The sequence below is a fragment of the Magallana gigas genome, chromosome 2 (assembly GCF_963853765.1).
Source record: "Magallana gigas chromosome 2, xbMagGiga1.1, whole genome shotgun sequence".
NCBI lineage: Eukaryota > Metazoa > Mollusca > Bivalvia > Ostreida > Ostreidae > Magallana > Magallana gigas.
Window position 1 is genome coordinate 2846358 of NC_088854.1, and position 26049 is coordinate 2872406.

Genomic DNA, 26049 nt, shown 5'->3' on the forward strand with positions numbered 1-26049 from the left:
GATTCAACACCCGCATTAGTTTTATTAGAACCTGACAATGCTAATTTATATGAAAATGCACGCCAGTTCTTTAAAATTGAATAATATAACGGCAGTTTTTCAACCCCTCCCCCCAAAGGCAGGGTTCGCTAAACTTGTACATGTATATATTCTCGGGTCGTCATGATATAAACAAGTTTGCATTGTCTTGTGAATAGACATGCATATTTGCACAAATTAGAACCAAGAAAATCATTCAAAATTAACACGCCGTGAAATTACATACAGTATAACTTTTAACATATTTTCATAAATCAGAGGCCACCGCGAGCACTATGGTTTTAATAATCGCTCATAACTTTTTGATATAGCTACAGAATTCAGTAAAACTTTCCACATGTGTTCCACAATAAATGTTTTTGTGTTTTCAGATTTTATTTTTGCGAGTGTAAAATAATAGATTACTTGCAGGTATCACAACACTATTTTTTCGAAGGTTCACGTCAAAACATGGCTGAGTGAAAATAATTCCCGAATTCCCCTTCGTTTTTAGGAGTTTTCCGCCAGCGACAGGGACTGTACTTTTTTATGAGATAAAAAACAACATGTAAAATGCCTGATTTTCCCACCTTTGTAAAAATACGAGGTCACTTGAATTTTTGATGCCAGTTGTTTAGGCAGGGGTGTGAAAGGGCTCGGACATGATTTTCAAGCACATGTGTAACTTTGATGTAAACAAACTCTCGTGCCTTTGTGGATGGCTGTGTGTTTTTTGCTACTAAATTGGTTAGGAACAATTGTTTTAAAAGTTGTAAAGGGGAATTTACCCAGAAGTTTGTTTTAAACTTGCTACCCGTATCTAAAGTTGCGTAATTTTGGTAAGAATATATAGTAAAAATTAATAGTGTTGTGCAACCTTCATGAAGGAAAATTGTTATGATGTGTTTTAAGTCATAAAGTGGAGTTTTTTGGCGTTCTATCGATGTGTGTAGATTAGAAATCACCAACAATGAGCCTTTGTGGCCGGCACCTCTCTTATTTTGCTGTCAATGGCGCATACAAAATTAGCCCAGATTTCCTCTGAAATTTCGTAGAACATCAAACAGCGACCCGATTATAGTGTATTGGACCGTCCAAACTGCCCCAAAATTATACAGCAGCTTATCAAGAAAGTTGGTTTTATCGTCGTAAACCAAAAATGCTTTTATGTAATACGAATTTTGTGTAAAATGAGTTTTTTAGACGCTTGTATGGTATACAGAATCTATAAAATTATGCCCATAAAACGCCAATATTAAAGTAAAATATGAATTTAGCTATGATTCAACACCCGCATTAGTTTTATTAGAACCTGACAATGCTAATTTATATGAAAATGCACGCCAGTTCTTTAAAATTGAATAATATAACGGCAGTTTTTCAACCCCTCCCCCCAAAGGCAGGGTTCGCTAAACTTGTACATGTATATATTCTCGGGTCGTCATGATATAAACAAGTTTGCATTGTCTTGTGAATAGACATGCATATTTGCACAAATTAGAACCAAGAAAATCATTCAAAATTAACACGCCGTGAAATTACATACAGTATAACTTTTAACATATTTTCATAAATCAGAGGCCACCGCGAGCACTATGGTTTTAATAATCGCTCATAACTTTTTGATATAGCTACAGAATTCAGTAAAACTTTCCACATGTGTTCCACAATAAATGTTTTTGTGTTTTCAGATTTTATTTTTGCGAGTGTAAAATAATAGATTACTTGCAGGTATCACAACACTATTTTTTCGAAGGTTCACGTCAAAACATGGCTGAGTGAAAATAATTCCCGAATTCCCCTTCGTTTTTAGGAGTTTTCCGCCAGCGACAGGGACTGTACTTTTTTATGAGATAAAAAACAACATGTAAAATGCCTGATTTTCCCACCTTTGTAAAAATACGAGGTCACTTGAATTTTTGATGCCAGTTGTTTAGGCAGGGGTGTGAAAGGGCTCGGACATGATTTTCAAGCACATGTGTAACTTTGATGTAAACAAACTCTCGTGCCTTTGTGGATGGCTGTGTGTTTTTTGCTACTAAATTGGTTAGGAACAATTGTTTTAAAAGTTGTAAAGGGGAATTTACCCAGAAGTTTGTTTTAAACTTGCTACCCGTATCTAAAGTTGCGTAATTTTGGTAAGAATATATAGTAAAAATTAATAGTGTTGTGCAACCTGAAGGAAAATTGTTATGATGTGTTTTAAGTCATAAAGTGGAGTTTTTTGGCGTTCTATCGATGTGTGTAGATTAGAAATCACCAACAATGAGCCTTTGTGGCCGGCACCTCTCTTATTTTGCTGTCAATGGCGCATACAAAATTAGCCCAGATTTCCTCTGAAATTTCGTAGAACATCAAACAGCGACCCGATTATAGTGTATTGGACCGTCCAAACTGCCCCAAAATTATACAGCAACTTATCAAGAAAGTTGGTTTTATCGTCGTAAACCAAAAATGCTTTTATGTAATACGAATTTTGTGTAAAATGAGTTTTTTAGACGCTTGTATGGTATACAGAATCTATAAAATTATGCCCATAAAACGCCAATATTAAAGTAAAATATGAATTTAGCTATGATTCAACACCCGCATTAGTTTTATTAGAACCTGACAATGCTAATTTATATGAAAATGCACGCCAGTTCTTTAAAATTGAATAATATAACGGCAGTTTTTCAACCCCTCCCCCCAAAGGCAGGGTTCGCTAAACTTGTACATGTATATATTCTCGGGTCGTCATGATATAAACAAGTTTGCATTGTCTTGTGAATAGACATGCATATTTGCACAAATTAGAACCAAGAAAATCATTCAAAATTAACACGCCGTGAAATTACATACAGTATAACTTTTAACATATTTTCATAAATCAGAGGCCACCGCGAGCACTATGGTTTTAATAATCGCTCATAACTTTTTGATATAGCTACAGAATTCAGTAAAACTTTCCACATGTGTTCCACAATAAATGTTTTTGTGTTTTCAGATTTTATTTTTGCGAGTGTAAAATAATAGATTACTTGCAGGTATCACAACACTATTTTTTCGAAGGTTCACGTCAAAACATGGCTGAGTGAAAATAATTCCCGAATTCCCCTTCGTTTTTAGGAGTTTTCCGCCAGCGACAGGGACTGTACTTTTTTATGAGATAAAAAACAACATGTAAAATGCCTGATTTTCCCACCTTTGTAAAAATACGAGGTCACTTGAATTTTTGATGCCAGTTGTTTAGGCAGGGGTGTGAAAGGGCTCGGACATGATTTTCAAGCACATGTGTAACTTTGATGTAAACAAACTCTCGTGCCTTTGTGGATGGCTGTGTGTTTTTTGCTACTAAATTGGTTAGGAACAATTGTTTTAAAAGTTGTAAAGGGGAATTTACCCAGAAGTTTGTTTTAAACTTGCTACCCGTATCTAAAGTTGCGTAATTTTGGTAAGAATATATAGTAAAAATTAATAGTGTTGTGCAACCTGAAGGAAAATTGTTATGATGTGTTTTAAGTCATAAAGTGGAGTTTTTTGGCGTTCTATCGATGTGTGTAGATTAGAAATCACCAACAATGAGCCTTTGTGGCCGGCACCTCTCTTATTTTGCTGTCAATGGCGCATACAAAATTAGCCCAGATTTCCTCTGAAATTTCGTAGAACATCAAACAGCGACCCGATTATAGTGTATTGGACCGTCCAAACTGCCCCAAAATTATACAGCAGCTTATCAAGAAAGTTGGTTTTATCGTCGTAAACCAAAAATGCTTTTATGTAATACGAATTTTGTGTAAAATGAGTTTTTTAGACGCTTGTATGGTATACAGAATCTATAAAATTATGCCCATAAAACGCCAATATTAAAGTAAAATATGAATTTAGCTATGATTCAACACCCGCATTAGTTTTATTAGAACCTGACAATGCTAATTTATATGAAAATGCACGCCAGTTCTTTAAAATTGAATAATATAACGGCAGTTTTTCAACCCCTCCCCCCAAAGGCAGGGTTCGCTAAACTTGTACATGTATATATTCTCGGGTCGTCATGATATAAACAAGTTTGCATTGTCTTGTGAATAGACATGCATATTTGCACAAATTAGAACCAAGAAAATCATTCAAAATTAACACGCCGTGAAATTACATACAGTATAACTTTTAACATATTTTCATAAATCAGAGGCCACCGCGAGCACTATGGTTTTAATAATCGCTCATAACTTTTTGATATAGCTACAGAATTCAGTAAAACTTTCCACATGTGTTCCACAATAAATGTTTTTGTGTTTTCAGATTTTATTTTTGCGAGTGTAAAATAATAGATTACTTGCAGGTATCACAACACTATTTTTTCGAAGGTTCACGTCAAAACATGGCTGAGTGAAAATAATTCCCGAATTCCCCTTCGTTTTTAGGAGTTTTCCGCCAGCGACAGGGACTGTACTTTTTTATGAGATAAAAAACAACATGTAAAATGCCTGATTTTCCCACCTTTGTAAAAATACGAGGTCACTTGAATTTTTGATGCCAGTTGTTTAGGCAGGGGTGTGAAAGGGCTCGGACATGATTTTCAAGCACATGTGTAACTTTGATGTAAACAAACTCTCGTGCCTTTGTGGATGGCTGTGTGTTTTTTGCTACTAAATTGGTTAGGAACAATTGTTTTAAAAGTTGTAAAGGGGAATTTACCCAGAAGTTTGTTTTAAACTTGCTACCCGTATCTAAAGTTGCGTAATTTTGGTAAGAATATATAGTAAAAATTAATAGTGTTGTGCAACCTGAAGGAAAATTGTTATGATGTGTTTTAAGTCATAAAGTGGAGTTTTTTGGCGTTCTATCGATGTGTGTAGATTAGAAATCACCAACAATGAGCCTTTGTGGCCGGCACCTCTCTTATTTTGCTGTCAATGGCGCATACAAAATTAGCCCAGATTTCCTCTGAAATTTCGTAGAACATCAAACAGCGACCCGATTATAGTGTATTGGACCGTCCAAACTGCCCCAAAATTATACAGCAGCTTATCAAGAAAGTTGGTTTTATCGTCGTAAACCAAAAATGCTTTTATGTAATACGAATTTTGTGTAAAATGAGTTTTTTAGACGCTTGTATGGTATACAGAATCTATAAAATTATGCCCATAAAACGCCAATATTAAAGTAAAATATGAATTTAGCTATGATTCAACACCCGCATTAGTTTTATTAGAACCTGACAATGCTAATTTATATGAAAATGCACGCCAGTTCTTTAAAATTGAATAATATAACGGCAGTTTTTCAACCCCTCCCCCCAAAGGCAGGGTTCGCTAAACTTGTACATGTATATATTCTCGGGTCGTCATGATATAAACAAGTTTGCATTGTCTTGTGAATAGACATGCATATTTGCACAAATTAGAACCAAGAAAATCATTCAAAATTAACACGCCGTGAAATTACATACAGTATAACTTTTAACATATTTTCATAAATCAGAGGCCACCGCGAGCACTATGGTTTTAATAATCGCTCATAACTTTTTGATATAGCTACAGAATTCAGTAAAACTTTCCACATGTGTTCCACAATAAATGTTTTTGTGTTTTCAGATTTTATTTTTGCGAGTGTAAAATAATAGATTACTTGCAGGTATCACAACACTATTTTTTCGAAGGTTCACGTCAAAACATGGCTGAGTGAAAATAATTCCCGAATTCCCCTTCGTTTTTAGGAGTTTTCCGCCAGCGACAGGGACTGTACTTTTTTATGAGATAAAAAACAACATGTAAAATGCCTGATTTTCCCACCTTTGTAAAAATACGAGGTCACTTGAATTTTTGATGCCAGTTGTTTAGGCAGGGGTGTGAAAGGGCTCGGACATGATTTTCAAGCACATGTGTAACTTTGATGTAAACAAACTCTCGTGCCTTTGTGGATGGCTGTGTGTTTTTTGCTACTAAATTGGTTAGGAACAATTGTTTTAAAAGTTGTAAAGGGGAATTTACCCAGAAGTTTGTTTTAAACTTGCTACCCGTATCTAAAGTTGCGTAATTTTGGTAAGAATATATAGTAAAAATTAATAGTGTTGTGCAACCTGAAGGAAAATTGTTATGATGTGTTTTAAGTCATAAAGTGGAGTTTTTTGGCGTTCTATCGATGTGTGTAGATTAGAAATCACCAACAATGAGCCTTTGTGGCCGGCACCTCTCTTATTTTGCTGTCAATGGCGCATACAAAATTAGCCCAGATTTCCTCTGAAATTTCGTAGAACATCAAACAGCGACCCGATTATAGTGTATTGGACCGTCCAAACTGCCCCAAAATTATACAGCAGCTTATCAAGAAAGTTGGTTTTATCGTCGTAAACCAAAAATGCTTTTATGTAATACGAATTTTGTGTAAAATGAGTTTTTTAGACGCTTGTATGGTATACAGAATCTATAAAATTATGCCCATAAAACGCCAATATTAAAGTAAAATATGAATTTAGCTATGATTCAACACCCGCATTAGTTTTATTAGAACCTGACAATGCTAATTTATATGAAAATGCACGCCAGTTCTTTAAAATTGAATAATATAACGGCAGTTTTTCAACCCCTCCCCCCAAAGGCAGGGTTCGCTAAACTTGTACATGTATATATTCTCGGGTCGTCATGATATAAACAAGTTTGCATTGTCTTGTGAATAGACATGCATATTTGCACAAATTAGAACCAAGAAAATCATTCAAAATTAACACGCCGTGAAATTACATACAGTATAACTTTTAACATATTTTCATAAATCAGAGGCCACCGCGAGCACTATGGTTTTAATAATCGCTCATAACTTTTTGATATAGCTACAGAATTCAGTAAAACTTTCCACATGTGTTCCACAATAAATGTTTTTGTGTTTTCAGATTTTATTTTTGCGAGTGTAAAATAATAGATTACTTGCAGGTATCACAACACTATTTTTTCGAAGGTTCACGTCAAAACATGGCTGAGTGAAAATAATTCCCGAATTCCCCTTCGTTTTTAGGAGTTTTCCGCCAGCGACAGGGACTGTACTTTTTTATGAGATAAAAAACAACATGTAAAATGCCTGATTTTCCCACCTTTGTAAAAATACGAGGTCACTTGAATTTTTGATGCCAGTTGTTTAGGCAGGGGTGTGAAAGGGCTCGGACATGATTTTCAAGCACATGTGTAACTTTGATGTAAACAAACTCTCGTGCCTTTGTGGATGGCTGTGTGTTTTTTGCTACTAAATTGGTTAGGAACAATTGTTTTAAAAGTTGTAAAGGGGAATTTACCCAGAAGTTTGTTTTAAACTTGCTACCCGTATCTAAAGTTGCGTAATTTTGGTAAGAATATATAGTAAAAATTAATAGTGTTGTGCAACCTGAAGGAAAATTGTTATGATGTGTTTTAAGTCATAAAGTGGAGTTTTTTGGCGTTCTATCGATGTGTGTAGATTAGAAATCACCAACAATGAGCCTTTGTGGCCGGCACCTCTCTTATTTTGCTGTCAATGGCGCATACAAAATTAGCCCAGATTTCCTCTGAAATTTCGTAGAACATCAAACAGCGACCCGATTATAGTGTATTGGACCGTCCAAACTGCCCCAAAATTATACAGCAGCTTATCAAGAAAGTTGGTTTTATCGTCGTAAACCAAAAATGCTTTTATGTAATACGAATTTTGTGTAAAATGAGTTTTTTAGACGCTTGTATGGTATACAGAATCTATAAAATTATGCCCATAAAACGCCAATATTAAAGTAAAATATGAATTTAGCTATGATTCAACACCCGCATTAGTTTTATTAGAACCTGACAATGCTAATTTATATGAAAATGCACGCCAGTTCTTTAAAATTGAATAATATAACGGCAGTTTTTCAACCCCTCCCCCCAAAGGCAGGGTTCGCTAAACTTGTACATGTATATATTCTCGGGTCGTCATGATATAAACAAGTTTGCATTGTCTTGTGAATAGACATGCATATTTGCACAAATTAGAACCAAGAAAATCATTCAAAATTAACACGCCGTGAAATTACATACAGTATAACTTTTAACATATTTTCATAAATCAGAGGCCACCGCGAGCACTATGGTTTTAATAATCGCTCATAACTTTTTGATATAGCTACAGAATTCAGTAAAACTTTCCACATGTGTTCCACAATAAATGTTTTTGTGTTTTCAGATTTTATTTTTGCGAGTGTAAAATAATAGATTACTTGCAGGTATCACAACACTATTTTTTCGAAGGTTCACGTCAAAACATGGCTGAGTGAAAATAATTCCCGAATTCCCCTTCGTTTTTAGGAGTTTTCCGCCAGCGACAGGGACTGTACTTTTTTATGAGATAAAAAACAACATGTAAAATGCCTGATTTTCCCACCTTTGTAAAAATACGAGGTCACTTGAATTTTTGATGCCAGTTGTTTAGGCAGGGGTGTGAAAGGGCTCGGACATGATTTTCAAGCACATGTGTAACTTTGATGTAAACAAACTCTCGTGCCTTTGTGGATGGCTGTGTGTTTTTTGCTACTAAATTGGTTAGGAACAATTGTTTTAAAAGTTGTAAAGGGGAATTTACCCAGAAGTTTGTTTTAAACTTGCTACCCGTATCTAAAGTTGCGTAATTTTGGTAAGAATATATAGTAAAAATTAATAGTGTTGTGCAACCTGAAGGAAAATTGTTATGATGTGTTTTAAGTCATAAAGTGGAGTTTTTTGGCGTTCTATCGATGTGTGTAGATTAGAAATCACCAACAATGAGCCTTTGTGGCCGGCACCTCTCTTATTTTGCTGTCAATGGCGCATACAAAATTAGCCCAGATTTCCTCTGAAATTTCGTAGAACATCAAACAGCGACCCGATTATAGTGTATTGGACCGTCCAAACTGCCCCAAAATTATACAGCAGCTTATCAAGAAAGTTGGTTTTATCGTCGTAAACCAAAAATGCTTTTATGTAATACGAATTTTGTGTAAAATGAGTTTTTTAGACGCTTGTATGGTATACAGAATCTATAAAATTATGCCCATAAAACGCCAATATTAAAGTAAAATATGAATTTAGCTATGATTCAACACCCGCATTAGTTTTATTAGAACCTGACAATGCTAATTTATATGAAAATGCACGCCAGTTCTTTAAAATTGAATAATATAACGGCAGTTTTTCAACCCCTCCCCCCAAAGGCAGGGTTCGCTAAACTTGTACATGTATATATTCTCGGGTCGTCATGATATAAACAAGTTTGCATTGTCTTGTGAATAGACATGCATATTTGCACAAATTAGAACCAAGAAAATCATTCAAAATTAACACGCCGTGAAATTACATACAGTATAACTTTTAACATATTTTCATAAATCAGAGGCCACCGCGAGCACTATGGTTTTAATAATCGCTCATAACTTTTTGATATAGCTACAGAATTCAGTAAAACTTTCCACATGTGTTCCACAATAAATGTTTTTGTGTTTTCAGATTTTATTTTTGCGAGTGTAAAATAATAGATTACTTGCAGGTATCACAACACTATTTTTTCGAAGGTTCACGTCAAAACATGGCTGAGTGAAAATAATTCCCGAATTCCCCTTCGTTTTTAGGAGTTTTCCGCCAGCGACAGGGACTGTACTTTTTTATGAGATAAAAAACAACATGTAAAATGCCTGATTTTCCCACCTTTGTAAAAATACGAGGTCACTTGAATTTTTGATGCCAGTTGTTTAGGCAGGGGTGTGAAAGGGCTCGGACATGATTTTCAAGCACATGTGTAACTTTGATGTAAACAAACTCTCGTGCCTTTGTGGATGGCTGTGTGTTTTTTGCTACTAAATTGGTTAGGAACAATTGTTTTAAAAGTTGTAAAGGGGAATTTACCCAGAAGTTTGTTTTAAACTTGCTACCCGTATCTAAAGTTGCGTAATTTTGGTAAGAATATATAGTAAAAATTAATAGTGTTGTGCAACCTGAAGGAAAATTGTTATGATGTGTTTTAAGTCATAAAGTGGAGTTTTTTGGCGTTCTATCGATGTGTGTAGATTAGAAATCACCAACAATGAGCCTTTGTGGCCGGCACCTCTCTTATTTTGCTGTCAATGGCGCATACAAAATTAGCCCAGATTTCCTCTGAAATTTCGTAGAACATCAAACAGCGACCCGATTATAGTGTATTGGACCGTCCAAACTGCCCCAAAATTATACAGCAGCTTATCAAGAAAGTTGGTTTTATCGTCGTAAACCAAAAATGCTTTTATGTAATACGAATTTTGTGTAAAATGAGTTTTTTAGACGCTTGTATGGTATACAGAATCTATAAAATTATGCCCATAAAACGCCAATATTAAAGTAAAATATGAATTTAGCTATGATTCAACACCCGCATTAGTTTTATTAGAACCTGACAATGCTAATTTATATGAAAATGCACGCCAGTTCTTTAAAATTGAATAATATAACGGCAGTTTTTCAACCCCTCCCCCCAAAGGCAGGGTTCGCTAAACTTGTACATGTATATATTCTCGGGTCGTCATGATATAAACAAGTTTGCATTGTCTTGTGAATAGACATGCATATTTGCACAAATTAGAACCAAGAAAATCATTCAAAATTAACACGCCGTGAAATTACATACAGTATAACTTTTAACATATTTTCATAAATCAGAGGCCACCGCGAGCACTATGGTTTTAATAATCGCTCATAACTTTTTGATATAGCTACAGAATTCAGTAAAACTTTCCACATGTGTTCCACAATAAATGTTTTTGTGTTTTCAGATTTTATTTTTGCGAGTGTAAAATAATAGATTACTTGCAGGTATCACAACACTATTTTTTCGAAGGTTCACGTCAAAACATGGCTGAGTGAAAATAATTCCCGAATTCCCCTTCGTTTTTAGGAGTTTTCCGCCAGCGACAGGGACTGTACTTTTTTATGAGATAAAAAACAACATGTAAAATGCCTGATTTTCCCACCTTTGTAAAAATACGAGGTCACTTGAATTTTTGATGCCAGTTGTTTAGGCAGGGGTGTGAAAGGGCTCGGACATGATTTTCAAGCACATGTGTAACTTTGATGTAAACAAACTCTCGTGCCTTTGTGGATGGCTGTGTGTTTTTTGCTACTAAATTGGTTAGGAACAATTGTTTTAAAAGTTGTAAAGGGGAATTTACCCAGAAGTTTGTTTTAAACTTGCTACCCGTATCTAAAGTTGCGTAATTTTGGTAAGAATATATAGTAAAAATTAATAGTGTTGTGCAACCTGAAGGAAAATTGTTATGATGTGTTTTAAGTCATAAAGTGGAGTTTTTTGGCGTTCTATCGATGTGTGTAGATTAGAAATCACCAACAATGAGCCTTTGTGGCCGGCACCTCTCTTATTTTGCTGTCAATGGCGCATACAAAATTAGCCCAGATTTCCTCTGAAATTTCGTAGAACATCAAACAGCGACCCGATTATAGTGTATTGGACCGTCCAAACTGCCCCAAAATTATACAGCAGCTTATCAAGAAAGTTGGTTTTATCGTCGTAAACCAAAAATGCTTTTATGTAATACGAATTTTGTGTAAAATGAGTTTTTTAGACGCTTGTATGGTATACAGAATCTATAAAATTATGCCCATAAAACGCCAATATTAAAGTAAAATATGAATTTAGCTATGATTCAACACCCGCATTAGTTTTATTAGAACCTGACAATGCTAATTTATATGAAAATGCACGCCAGTTCTTTAAAATTGAATAATATAACGGCAGTTTTTCAACCCCTCCCCCCAAAGGCAGGGTTCGCTAAACTTGTACATGTATATATTCTCGGGTCGTCATGATATAAACAAGTTTGCATTGTCTTGTGAATAGACATGCATATTTGCACAAATTAGAACCAAGAAAATCATTCAAAATTAACACGCCGTGAAATTACATACAGTATAACTTTTAACATATTTTCATAAATCAGAGGCCACCGCGAGCACTATGGTTTTAATAATCGCTCATAACTTTTTGATATAGCTACAGAATTCAGTAAAACTTTCCACATGTGTTCCACAATAAATGTTTTTGTGTTTTCAGATTTTATTTTTGCGAGTGTAAAATAATAGATTACTTGAAGGAAAATTGTTATGATGTGTTTTAAGTCATAAAGTGGAGTTTTTTGGCGTTCTATCGATGTGTGTAGATTAGAAATCACCAACAATGAGCCTTTGTGGCCGGCACCTCTCTTATTTTGCTGTCAATGGCGCATACAAAATTAGCCCAGATTTCCTCTGAAATTTCGTAGAACATCAAACAGCGACCCGATTATAGTGTATTGGACCGTCCAAACTGCCCCAAAATTATACAGCAGCTTATCAAGAAAGTTGGTTTTATCGTCGTAAACCAAAAATGCTTTTATGTAATACGAATTTTGTGTAAAATGAGTTTTTTAGACGCTTGTATGGTATACAGAATCTATAAAATTATGCCCATAAAACGCCAATATTAAAGTAAAATATGAATTTAGCTATGATTCAACACCCGCATTAGTTTTATTAGAACCTGACAATGCTAATTTATATGAAAATGCACGCCAGTTCTTTAAAATTGAATAATATAACGGCAGTTTTTCAACCCCTCCCCCCAAAGGCAGGGTTCGCTAAACTTGTACATGTATATATTCTCGGGTCGTCATGATATAAACAAGTTTGCATTGTCTTGTGAATAGACATGCATATTTGCACAAATTAGAACCAAGAAAATCATTCAAAATTAACACGCCGTGAAATTACATACAGTATAACTTTTAACATATTTTCATAAATCAGAGGCCACCGCGAGCACTATGGTTTTAATAATCGCTCATAACTTTTTGATATAGCTACAGAATTCAGTAAAACTTTCCACATGTGTTCCACAATAAATGTTTTTGTGTTTTCAGATTTTATTTTTGCGAGTGTAAAATAATAGATTACTTGCAGGTATCACAACACTATTTTTTCGAAGGTTCACGTCAAAACATGGCTGAGTGAAAATAATTCCCGAATTCCCCTTCGTTTTTAGGAGTTTTCCGCCAGCGACAGGGACTGTACTTTTTTATGAGATAAAAAACAACATGTAAAATGCCTGATTTTCCCACCTTTGTAAAAATACGAGGTCACTTGAATTTTTGATGCCAGTTGTTTAGGCAGGGGTGTGAAAGGGCTCGGACATGATTTTCAAGCACATGTGTAACTTTGATGTAAACAAACTCTCGTGCCTTTGTGGATGGCTGTGTGTTTTTTGCTACTAAATTGGTTAGGAACAATTGTTTTAAAAGTTGTAAAGGGGAATTTACCCAGAAGTTTGTTTTAAACTTGCTACCCGTATCTAAAGTTGCGTAATTTTGGTAAGAATATATAGTAAAAATTAATAGTGTTGTGCAACCTGAAGGAAAATTGTTATGATGTGTTTTAAGTCATAAAGTGGAGTTTTTTGGCGTTCTATCGATGTGTGTAGATTAGAAATCACCAACAATGAGCCTTTGTGGCCGGCACCTCTCTTATTTTGCTGTCAATGGCGCATACAAAATTAGCCCAGATTTCCTCTGAAATTTCGTAGAACATCAAACAGCGACCCGATTATAGTGTATTGGACCGTCCAAACTGCCCCAAAATTATACAGCAGCTTATCAAGAAAGTTGGTTTTATCGTCGTAAACCAAAAATGCTTTTATGTAATACGAATTTTGTGTAAAATGAGTTTTTTAGACGCTTGTATGGTATACAGAATCTATAAAATTATGCCCATAAAACGCCAATATTAAAGTAAAATATGAATTTAGCTATGATTCAACACCCGCATTAGTTTTATTAGAACCTGACAATGCTAATTTATATGAAAATGCACGCCAGTTCTTTAAAATTGAATAATATAACGGCAGTTTTTCAACCCCTCCCCCCAAAGGCAGGGTTCGCTAAACTTGTACATGTATATATTCTCGGGTCGTCATGATATAAACAAGTTTGCATTGTCTTGTGAATAGACATGCATATTTGCACAAATTAGAACCAAGAAAATCATTCAAAATTAACACGCCGTGAAATTACATACAGTATAACTTTTAACATATTTTCATAAATCAGAGGCCACCGCGAGCACTATGGTTTTAATAATCGCTCATAACTTTTTGATATAGCTACAGAATTCAGTAAAACTTTCCACATGTGTTCCACAATAAATGTTTTTGTGTTTTCAGATTTTATTTTTGCGAGTGTAAAATAATAGATTACTTGCAGGTATCACAACACTATTTTTTCGAAGGTTCACGTCAAAACATGGCTGAGTGAAAATAATTCCCGAATTCCCCTTCGTTTTTAGGAGTTTTCCGCCAGCGACAGGGACTGTACTTTTTTATGAGATAAAAAACAACATGTAAAATGCCTGATTTTCCCACCTTTGTAAAAATACGAGGTCACTTGAATTTTTGATGCCAGTTGTTTAGGCAGGGGTGTGAAAGGGCTCGGACATGATTTTCAAGCACATGTGTAACTTTGATGTAAACAAACTCTCGTGCCTTTGTGGATGGCTGTGTGTTTTTTGCTACTAAATTGGTTAGGAACAATTGTTTTAAAAGTTGTAAAGGGGAATTTACCCAGAAGTTTGTTTTAAACTTGCTACCCGTATCTAAAGTTGCGTAATTTTGGTAAGAATATATAGTAAAAATTAATAGTGTTGTGCAACCTGAAGGAAAATTGTTATGATGTGTTTTAAGTCATAAAGTGGAGTTTTTTGGCGTTCTATCGATGTGTGTAGATTAGAAATCACCAACAATGAGCCTTTGTGGCCGGCACCTCTCTTATTTTGCTGTCAATGGCGCATACAAAATTAGCCCAGATTTCCTCTGAAATTTCGTAGAACATCAAACAGCGACCCGATTATAGTGTATTGGACCGTCCAAACTGCCCCAAAATTATACAGCAGCTTATCAAGAAAGTTGGTTTTATCGTCGTAAACCAAAAATGCTTTTATGTAATACGAATTTTGTGTAAAATGAGTTTTTTAGACGCTTGTATGGTATACAGAATCTATAAAATTATGCCCATAAAACGCCAATATTAAAGTAAAATATGAATTTAGCTATGATTCAACACCCGCATTAGTTTTATTAGAACCTGACAATGCTAATTTATATGAAAATGCACGCCAGTTCTTTAAAATTGAATAATATAACGGCAGTTTTTCAACCCCTCCCCCCAAAGGCAGGGTTCGCTAAACTTGTACATGTATATATTCTCGGGTCGTCATGATATAAACAAGTTTGCATTGTCTTGTGAATAGACATGCATATTTGCACAAATTAGAACCAAGAAAATCATTCAAAATTAACACGCCGTGAAATTACATACAGTATAACTTTTAACATATTTTCATAAATCAGAGGCCACCGCGAGCACTATGGTTTTAATAATCGCTCATAACTTTTTGATATAGCTACAGAATTCAGTAAAACTTTCCACATGTGTTCCACAATAAATGTTTTTGTGTTTTCAGATTTTATTTTTGCGAGTGTAAAATAATAGATTACTTGCAGGTATCACAACACTATTTTTTCGAAGGTTCACGTCAAAACATGGCTGAGTGAAAATAATTCCCGAATTCCCCTTCGTTTTTAGGAGTTTTCCGCCAGCGACAGGGACTGTACTTTTTTATGAGATAAAAAACAACATGTAAAATGCCTGATTTTCCCACCTTTGTAAAAATACGAGGTCACTTGAATTTTTGATGCCAGTTGTTTAGGCAGGGGTGTGAAAGGGCTCGGACATGATTTTCAAGCACATGTGTAACTTTGATGTAAACAAACTCTCGTGCCTTTGTGGATGGCTGTGTGTTTTTTGCTACTAAATTGGTTAGGAACAATTGTTTTAAAAGTTGTAAAGGGGAATTTACCCAGAAGTTTGTTTTAAACTTGCTACCCGTATCTAAAGTTGCGTAATTTTGGTAAGAATATATAGTAAAAATTAATAGTGTTGTGCAACCTGAAGGAAAATTGTTATGATGTGTTTTAAGTCATAAAGTGGAGTTTTTTGGCGTTCTATCGATGTGTGTAGATTAGAAATCACCAACAATGAGCCTTTGTGGCCGGCACCTCTCTTATTTTGCTGTCAATGGCGCATACAAAATTAGCCCAGATTTCCTCTGAAATTTCGTAGAACATCAAACAGCGACCCGATTATAGTGTATTGGACCGTCCAAACTGCCCCAAAATTATACAGCAGCTTATCAAGAAAGTTGGTTTTATCGTCGTAAACCAAAAATGCTTTTATGTAATACGAATTTTGTGTAAAATGAGTTTTTTAGACGCTTGTATGGTATACAGAATCTATAAAATTATGCCCATAAAACGCCAATATTAAAGTAAAATATGAATTTAGCTATGATTCAACACCCGCATTAGTTTTATTAGAACCTGACAATGCTAATTTATATGAAAATGCACGCCAGTTCTTTAAAATTGAATAATATAACGGCAGTTTTTCAACCCCTCCCCCCAAAGGCAGGGTTCGCTAAACTTGTACATGTATATATTCTCGGGTCGTCATGATATAAACAAGTTTGCATTGTCTTGTGAATAGACATGCATATTTGCACAAATTAGAACCAAGAAAATCATTCAAAATTAACACGCCGTGAAATTACATACAGTATAACTTTTAACATATTTTCATAAATCAGAGGCCACCGCGAGCACTATGGTTTTAATAATCGCTCATAACTTTTTGATATAGCTACAGAATTCAGTAAAACTTTCCACATGTGTTCCACAATAAATGTTTTTGTGTTTTCAGATTTTATTTTTGCGAGTGTAAAATAATAGATTACTTGCAGGTATCACAACACTATTTTTTCGAAGGTTCACGTCAAAACATGGCTGAGTGAAAATAATTCCCGAATTCCCCTTCGTTTTTAGGAGTTTTCCGCCAGCGACAGGGACTGTACTTTTTTATGAGATAAAAAACAACATGTAAAATGCCTGATTTTCCCACCTTTGTAAAAATACGAGGTCACTTGAATTTTTGATGCCAGTTGTTTAGGCAGGGGTGTGAAAGGGCTCGGACATGATTTTCAAGCACATGTGTAACTTTGATGTAAACAAACTCTCGTGCCTTTGTGGATGGCTGTGTGTTTTTTGCTACTAAATTGGTTAGGAACAATTGTTTTAAAAGTTGTAAAGGGGAATTTACCCAGAAGTTTGTTTTAAACTTGCTACCCGTATCTAAAGTTGCGTAATTTTGGTAAGAATATATAGTAAAAATTAATAGTGTTGTGCAACCTGAAGGAAAATTGTTATGATGTGTTTTAAGTCATAAAGTGGAGTTTTTTGGCGTTCTATCGATGTGTGTAGATTAGAAATCACCAACAATGAGCCTTTGTGGCCGGCACCTCTCTTATTTTGCTGTCAATGGCGCATACAAAATTAGCCCAGATTTCCTCTGAAATTTCGTAGAACATCAAACAGCGACCCGATTATAGTGTATTGGACCGTCCAAACTGCCCCAAAATTATACAGCAGCTTATCAAGAAAGTTGGTTTTATCGTCGTAAACCAAAAATGCTTTTATGTAATACGAATTTTGTGTAAAATGAGTTTTTTAGACGCTTGTATGGTATACAGAATCTATAAAATTATGCCCATAAAACGCCAATATTAAAGTAAAATATGAATTTAGCTATGATTCAACACCCGCATTAGTTTTATTAGAACCTGACAATGCTAATTTATATGAAAATGCACGCCAGTTCTTTAAAATTGAATAATATAACGGCAGTTTTTCAACCCCTCCCCCCAAAGGCAGGGTTCGCTAAACTTGTACATGTATATATTCTCGGGTCGTCATGATATAAACAAGTTTGCATTGTCTTGTGAATAGACATGCATATTTGCACAAATTAGAACCAAGAAAATCATTCAAAATTAACACGCCGTGAAATTACATACAGTATAACTTTTAACATATTTTCATAAATCAGAGGCCACCGCGAGCACTATGGTTTTAATAATCGCTCATAACTTTTTGATATAGCTACAGAATTCAGTAAAACTTTCCACATGTGTTCCACAATAAATGTTTTTGTGTTTTCAGATTTTATTTTTGCGAGTGTAAAATAATAGATTACTTGAAGGAAAATTGTTATGATGTGTTTTAAGTCATAAAGTGGAGTTTTTTGGCGTTCTATCGATGTGTGTAGATTAGAAATCACCAACAATGAGCCTTTGTGGCCGGCACCTCTCTTATTTTGCTGTCAATGGCGCATACAAAATTAGCCCAGATTTCCTCTGAAATTTCGTAGAACATCAAACAGCGACCCGATTATAGTGTATTGGACCGTCCAAACTGCCCCAAAATTATACAGCAGCTTATCAAGAAAGTTGGTTTTATCGTCGTAAACCAAAAATGCTTTTATGTAATACGAATTTTGTGTAAAATGAGTTTTTTAGACGCTTGTATGGTATACAGAATCTATAAAATTATGCCCATAAAACGCCAATATTAAAGTAAAATATGAATTTAGCTATGATTCAACACCCGCATTAGTTTTATTAGAACCTGACAATGCTAATTTATATGAAAATGCACGCCAGTTCTTTAAAATTGAATAATATAACGGCAGTTTTTCAACCCCTCCCCCCAAAGGCAGGGTTCGCTAAACTTGTACATGTATATATTCTCGGGTCGTCATGATATAAACAAGTTTGCATTGTCTTGTGAATAGACATGCATATTTGCACAAATTAGAACCAAGAAAATCATTCAAAATTAACACGCCGTGAAATTACATACAGTATAACTTTTAACATATTTTCATAAATCAGAGGCCACCGCGAGCACTATGGTTTTAATAATCGCTCATAACTTTTTGATATAGCTACAGAATTCAGTAAAACTTTCCACATGTGTTCCACAATAAATGTTTTTGTGTTTTCAGATTTTATTTTTGCGAGTGTAAAATAATAGATTACTTGCAGGTATCACAACACTATTTTTTCGAAGGTTCACGTCAAAACATGGCTGAGTGAAAATAATTCCCGAATTCCCCTTCGTTTTTAGGAGTTTTCCGCCAGCGACAGGGACTGTACTTTTTTATGAGATAAAAAACAACATGTAAAATGCCTGATTTTCCCACCTTTGTAAAAATACGAGGTCACTTGAATTTTTGATGCCAGTTGTTTAGGCAGGGGTGTGAAAGGGCTCGGACATGATTTTCAAGCACATGTGTAACTTTGATGTAAACAAACTCTCGTGCCTTTGTGGATGGCTGTGTGTTTTTTGCTACTAAATTGGTTAGGAACAATTGTTTTAAAAGTTGTAAAGGGGAATTTACCCAGAAGTTTGTTTTAAACTTGCTACCCGTATCTAAAGTTGCGTAATTTTGGTAAGAATATATAGTAAAAATTAATAGTGTTGTGCAACCTGAAGGAAAATTGTTATGATGTGTTTTAAGTCATAAAGTGGAGTTTTTTGGCGTTCTATCGATGTGTGTAGATTAGAAATCACCAACAATGAGCCTTTGTGGCCGGCACCTCTCTTATTTTGCTGTCAATGGCGCATACAAAATTAGCCCAGATTTCCTCTGAAATTTCGTAGAACATCAAACAGCGACCCGATTATAGTGTATTGGACCGTCCAAACTGCCCCAAAATTATACAGCAGCTTATCAAGAAAGTTGGTTTTATCGTCGTAAACCAAAAATGCTTTTATGTAATACGAATTTTGTGTAAAATGAGTTTTTTAGACGCTTGTATGGTATACAGAATCTATAAAATTATGCCCATAAAACGCCAATATTAAAGTAAAATATGAATTTAGCTATGATTCAACACCCGCATTAGTTTTATTAGAACCTGACAATGCTAATTTATATGAAAATGCACGCCAGTTCTTTAAAATTGAATAATATAACGGCAGTTTTTCAACCCCTCCCCCCAAAGGCAGGGTTCGCTAAACTTGTACATGTATATATTCTCGGGTCGTCATGATATAAACAAGTTTGCATTGTCTTGTGAATAGACATGCATATTTGCACAAATTAGAACCAAGAAAATCATTCAAAATTAACACGCCGTGAAATTACATACAGTATAACTTTTAACATATTTTCATAAATCAGAGGCCACCGCGAGCACTATGGTTTTAATAATCGCTCATAACTTTTTGATATAGCTACAGAATTCAGTAAAACTTTCCACATGTGTTCCACAATAAATGTTTTTGTGTTTTCAGATTTTATTTTTGCGAGTGTAAAATAATAGATTACTTGCAGGTATCACAACACTATTTTTTCGAAGGTTCACGTCAAAACATGGCTGAGTGAAAATAATTCCCGAATTCCCCTTCGTTTTTAGGAGTTTTCCGCCAGCGACAGGGACTGTACTTTTTTATGAGATAAAAAACAACATGTAAAATGCCTGATTTTCCCACCTTTGTAAAAATACGAGGTCACTTGAATTTTTGATGCCAGTTGTTTAGGCAGGGGTGTGAAAGGGCTCGGACATGATTTTCAAGCACATGTGTAACTTTGATGTAAACAAACTCTCGTGCCTTTGTGGATGGCTGTGTGTTTTTTGCTACTAAATTGGTTAGGAACAATTGTTTTAAAAGTTGTAAAGGGGAATTTACCCAGAAGTTTGTTTTAAACTTGCTACCCGTATCTAAAGTTGCGTAATTTTGGTAAGAATATATAGTAAAAATTAATAGTGTTGTGCAACCTGAAGGAAAATTGTTATGATGTGTTTTAAGTCATAAAGTGGAGTTTTTTGGCGTTCTATCGATGTGTGTAGATTAGAAATCACCAACAATGAGCCTTTGTGGCCGGCACCTCTCTTATTTTGCTGTCAATGGCGCATACAAAATTAGCCCAGATTTCCTCTGAAATTTCGTAGAACATCAAACAGCGACCCGATTATAGTGTATTGGACCGTCCAAACTGCCCCAAAATTATACAGCAGCTTATCAAGAAAGTTGGTTTTATCGTCGTAAACCAAAAATGCTTTTATGTAATACGAATTTTGTGTAAAATGAGTTTTTTAGACGCTTGTATGGTATACAGAATCTATAAAATTATGCCCATAAAACGCCAATATTAAAGTAAAATATGAATTTAGCTATGATTCAACACCCGCATTAGTTTTATTAGAACCTGACAATGCTAATTTATATGAAAATGCACGCCAGTTCTTTAAAATTGAATAATATAACGGCAGTTTTTCAACCCCTCCCCCCAAAGGCAGGGTTCGCTAAACTTGTACATGTATATATTCTCGGGTCGTCATGATATAAACAAGTTTGCATTGTCTTGTGAATAGACATGCATATTTGCACAAATTAGAACCAAGAAAATCATTCAAAATTAACACGCCGTGAAATTACATACAGTATAACTTTTAACATATTTTCATAAATCAGAGGCCACCGCGAGCACTATGGTTTTAATAATCGCTCATAACTTTTTGATATAGCTACAGAATTCAGTAAAACTTTCCACATGTGTTCCACAATAAATGTTTTTGTGTTTTCAGATTTTATTTTTGCGAGTGTAAAATAATAGATTACTTGCAGGTATCACAACACTATTTTTTCGAAGGTTCACGTCAAAACATGGCTGAGTGAAAATAATTCCCGAATTCCCCTTCGTTTTTAGGAGTTTTCCGCCAGCGACAGGGACTGTACTTTTTTATGAGATAAAAAACAACATGTAAAATGCCTGATTTTCCCACCTTTGTAAAAATACGAGGTCACTTGAATTTTTGATGCCAGTTGTTTAGGCAGGGGTGTGAAAGGGCTCGGACATGATTTTCAAGCACATGTGTAACTTTGATGTAAACAAACTCTCGTGCCTTTGTGGATGGCTGTGTGTTTTTTGCTACTAAATTGGTTAGGAACAATTGTTTTAAAAGTTGTAAAGGGGAATTTACCCAGAAGTTTGTTTTAAACTTGCTACCCGTATCTAAAGTTGCGTAATTTTGGTAAGAATATATAGTAAAAATTAATAGTGTTGTGCAACCTGAAGGAAAATTGTTATGATGTGTTTTAAGTCATAAAGTGGAGTTTTTTGGCGTTCTATCGATGTGTGTAGATTAGAAATCACCAACAATGAGCCTTTGTGGCCGGCACCTCTCTTATTTTGCTGTCAATGGCGCATACAAAATTAGCCCAGATTTCCTCTGAAATTTCGTAGAACATCAAACAGCGACCCGATTATAGTGTATTGGACCGTCCAAACTGCCCCAAAATTATACAGCAGCTTATCAAGAAAGTTGGTTTTATCGTCGTAAACCAAAAATGCTTTTATGTAATACGAATTTTGTGTAAAATGAGTTTTTTAGACGCTTGTATGGTATACAGAATCTATAAAATTATGCCCATAAAACGCCAATATTAAAGTAAAATATGAATTTAGCTATGATTCAACACCCGCATTAGTTTTATTAGAACCTGACAATGCTAATTTATATGAAAATGCACGCCAGTTCTTTAAAATTGAATAATATAACGGCAGTTTTTCAACCCCTCCCCCCAAAGGCAGGGTTCGCTAAACTTGTACATGTATATATTCTCGGGTCGTCATGATATAAACAAGTTTGCATTGTCTTGTGAATAGACATGCATATTTGCACAAATTAGAACCAAGAAAATCATTCAAAATTAACACGCCGTGAAATTACATACAGTATAACTTTTAACATATTTTCATAAATCAGAGGCCACCGCGAGCACTATGGTTTTAATAATCGCTCATAACTTTTTGATATAGCTACAGAATTCAGTAAAACTTTCCACATGTGTTCCACAATAAATGTTTTTGTGTTTTCAGATTTTATTTTTGCGAGTGTAAAATAATAGATTACTTGCAGGTATCACAACACTATTTTTTCGAAGGTTCACGTCAAAACATGGCTGAGTGAAAATAATTCCCGAATTCCCCTTCGTTTTTAGGAGTTTTCCGCCAGCGACAGGGACTGTACTTTTTTATGAGATAAAAAACAACATGTAAAATGCCTGATTTTCCCACCTTTGTAAAAATACGAGGTCACTTGAATTTTTGATGCCAGTTGTTTAGGCAGGGGTGTGAAAGGGCTCGGACATGATTTTCAAGCACATGTGTAACTTTGATGTAAACAAACTCTCGTGCCTTTGTGGATGGCTGTGTGTTTTTTGCTACTAAATTGGTTAGGAACAATTGTTTTAAAAGTTGTAAAGGGGAATTTACCCAGAAGTTTGTTTTAAACTTGCTACCCGTATCTAAAGTTGCGTAATTTTGGTAAGAATATATAGTAAAAATTAATAGTGTTGTGCAACCTGAAGGAAAATTGTTATGATGTGTTTTAAGTCATAAAGTGGAGTTTTTTGGCGTTCTATCGATGTGTGTAGATTAGAAATCACCAACAATGAGCCTTTGTGGCCGGCACCTCTCTTATTTTGCTGTCAATGGCGCATACAAAATTAGCCCAGATTTCCTCTGAAATTTCGTAGAACATCAAACAGCGACCCGATTATAGTGTATTGGACCGTCCAAACTGCCCCAAAATTATACAGCAGCTTATCAAGAAAGTTGGTTTTATCGTCGTAAACCAAAAATGCTTTTATGTAATACGAATTTTGTGTAAAATGAGTTTTTTAGACGCTTGTATGGTATACAGAATCTATAAAATTATGCCCATAAAACGCCAATATTAAAGTAAAATATGAATTTAGCTATGATTCAACACCCGCATTAGTTTTATTAGAACCTGACAATGCTAATTTATATGAAAATGCACGCCAGTTCTTTAAAATTGAATAATATAACGGCAGTTTTTCAACCCCTCCCCCCAAAGGCAGGGTTCGCTAAACTTGTACATGTATATATTCTCGGGTCGTCATGATATAAACAAGTTTGCATTGTCTTGTGAATAGACATGCATATTTGCACAAATTAGAACCAAGAAAATCATTCAAAATTAACACGCCGTGAAATTACATACAGTATAACTTTTAACATATTTTCATAAATCAGAGGCCACCGCGAGCACTATGGTTTTAATAATCGCTCATAACTTTTTGATATAGCTACAGAATTCAGTAAAACTTTCCACATGTGTTCCACAATAAATGTTTTTGTGTTTTCAGATTTTATTTTTGCGAGTGTAAAATAATAGATTACTTGCAGGTATCACAACACTATTTTTTCGAAGGTTCACGTCAAAACATGGCTGAGTGAAAATAATTCCCGAATTCCCCTTCGTTTTTAGGAGTTTTCCGCCAGCGACAGGGACTGTACTTTTTTATGAGATAAAAAACAACATGTAAAATGCCTGATTTTCCCACCTTTGTAAAAATACGAGGTCACTTGAATTTTTGATGCCAGTTGTTTAGGCAGGGGTGTGAAAGGGCTCGGACATGATTTTCAAGCACATGTGTAACTTTGATGTAAACAAACTCTCGTGCCTTTGTGGATGGCTGTGTGTTTTTTGCTACTAAATTGGTTAGGAACAATTGTTTTAAAAGTTGTAAAGGGGAATTTACCCAGAAGTTTGTTTTAAACTTGCTACCCGTATCTAAAGTTGCGTAATTTTGGTAAGAATATATAGTAAAAATTAATAGTGTTGTGCAACCTGAAGGAAAATTGTTATGATGTGTTTTAAGTCATAAAGTGGAGTTTTTTGGCGTTCTATCGATGTGTGTAGATTAGAAATCACCAACAATGAGCCTTTGTGGCCGGCACCTCTCTTATTTTGCTGTCAATGGCGCATACAAAATTAGCCCAGATTTCCTCTGAAATTTCGTAGAACATCAAACAGCGACCCGATTATAGTGTATTGGACCGTCCAAACTGCCCCAAAATTATACAGCAGCTTATCAAGAAAGTTGGTTTTATCGTCGTAAACCAAAAATGCTTTTATGTAATACGAATTTTGTGTAAAATGAGTTTTTTAGACGCTTGTATGGTATACAGAATCTATAAAATTATGCCCATAAAACGCCAATATTAAAGTAAAATATGAATTTAGCTATGATTCAACACCCGCATTAGTTTTATTAGAACCTGACAATGCTAATTTATATGAAAATGCACGCCAGTTCTTTAAAATTGAATAATATAACGGCAGTTTTTCAACCCCTCCCCCCAAAGGCAGGGTTCGCTAAACTTGTACATGTATATATTCTCGGGTCGTCATGATATAAACAAGTTTGCATTGTCTTGTGAATAGACATGCATATTTGCACAAATTAGAACCAAGAAAATCATTCAAAATTAACACGCCGTGAAATTACATACAGTATAACTTTTAACATATTTTCATAAATCAGAGGCCACCGCGAGCACTATGGTTTTAATAATCGCTCATAACTTTTTGATATAGCTACAGAATTCAGTAAAACTTTCCACATGTGTTCCACAATAAATGTTTTTGTGTTTTCAGATTTTATTTTTGCGAGTGTAAAATAATAGATTACTTGCAGGTATCACAACACTATTTTTTCGAAGGTTCACGTCAAAACATGGCTGAGTGAAAATAATTCCCGAATTCCCCTTCGTTTTTAGGAGTTTTCCGCCAGCGACAGGGACTGTACTTTTTTATGAGATAAAAAACAACATGTAAAATGCCTGATTTTCCCACCTTTGTAAAAATACGAGGTCACTTGAATTTTTGATGCCAGTTGTTTAGGCAGGGGTGTGAAAGGGCTCGGACATGATTTTCAAGCACATGTGTAACTTTGATGTAAACAAACTCTCGTGCCTTTGTGGATGGCTGTGTGTTTTTTGCTACTAAATTGGTTAGGAACAATTGTTTTAAAAGTTGTAAAGGGGAATTTACCCAGAAGTTTGTTTTAAACTTGCTACCCGTATCTAAAGTTGCGTAATTTTGGTAAGAATATATAGTAAAAATTAATAGTGTTGTGCAACCTGAAGGAAAATTGTTATGATGTGTTTTAAGTCATAAAGTGGAGTTTTTTGGCGTTCTATCGATGTGTGTAGATTAGAAATCACCAACAATGAGCCTTTGTGGCCGGCACCTCTCTTATTTTGCTGTCAATGGCGCATACAAAATTAGCCCA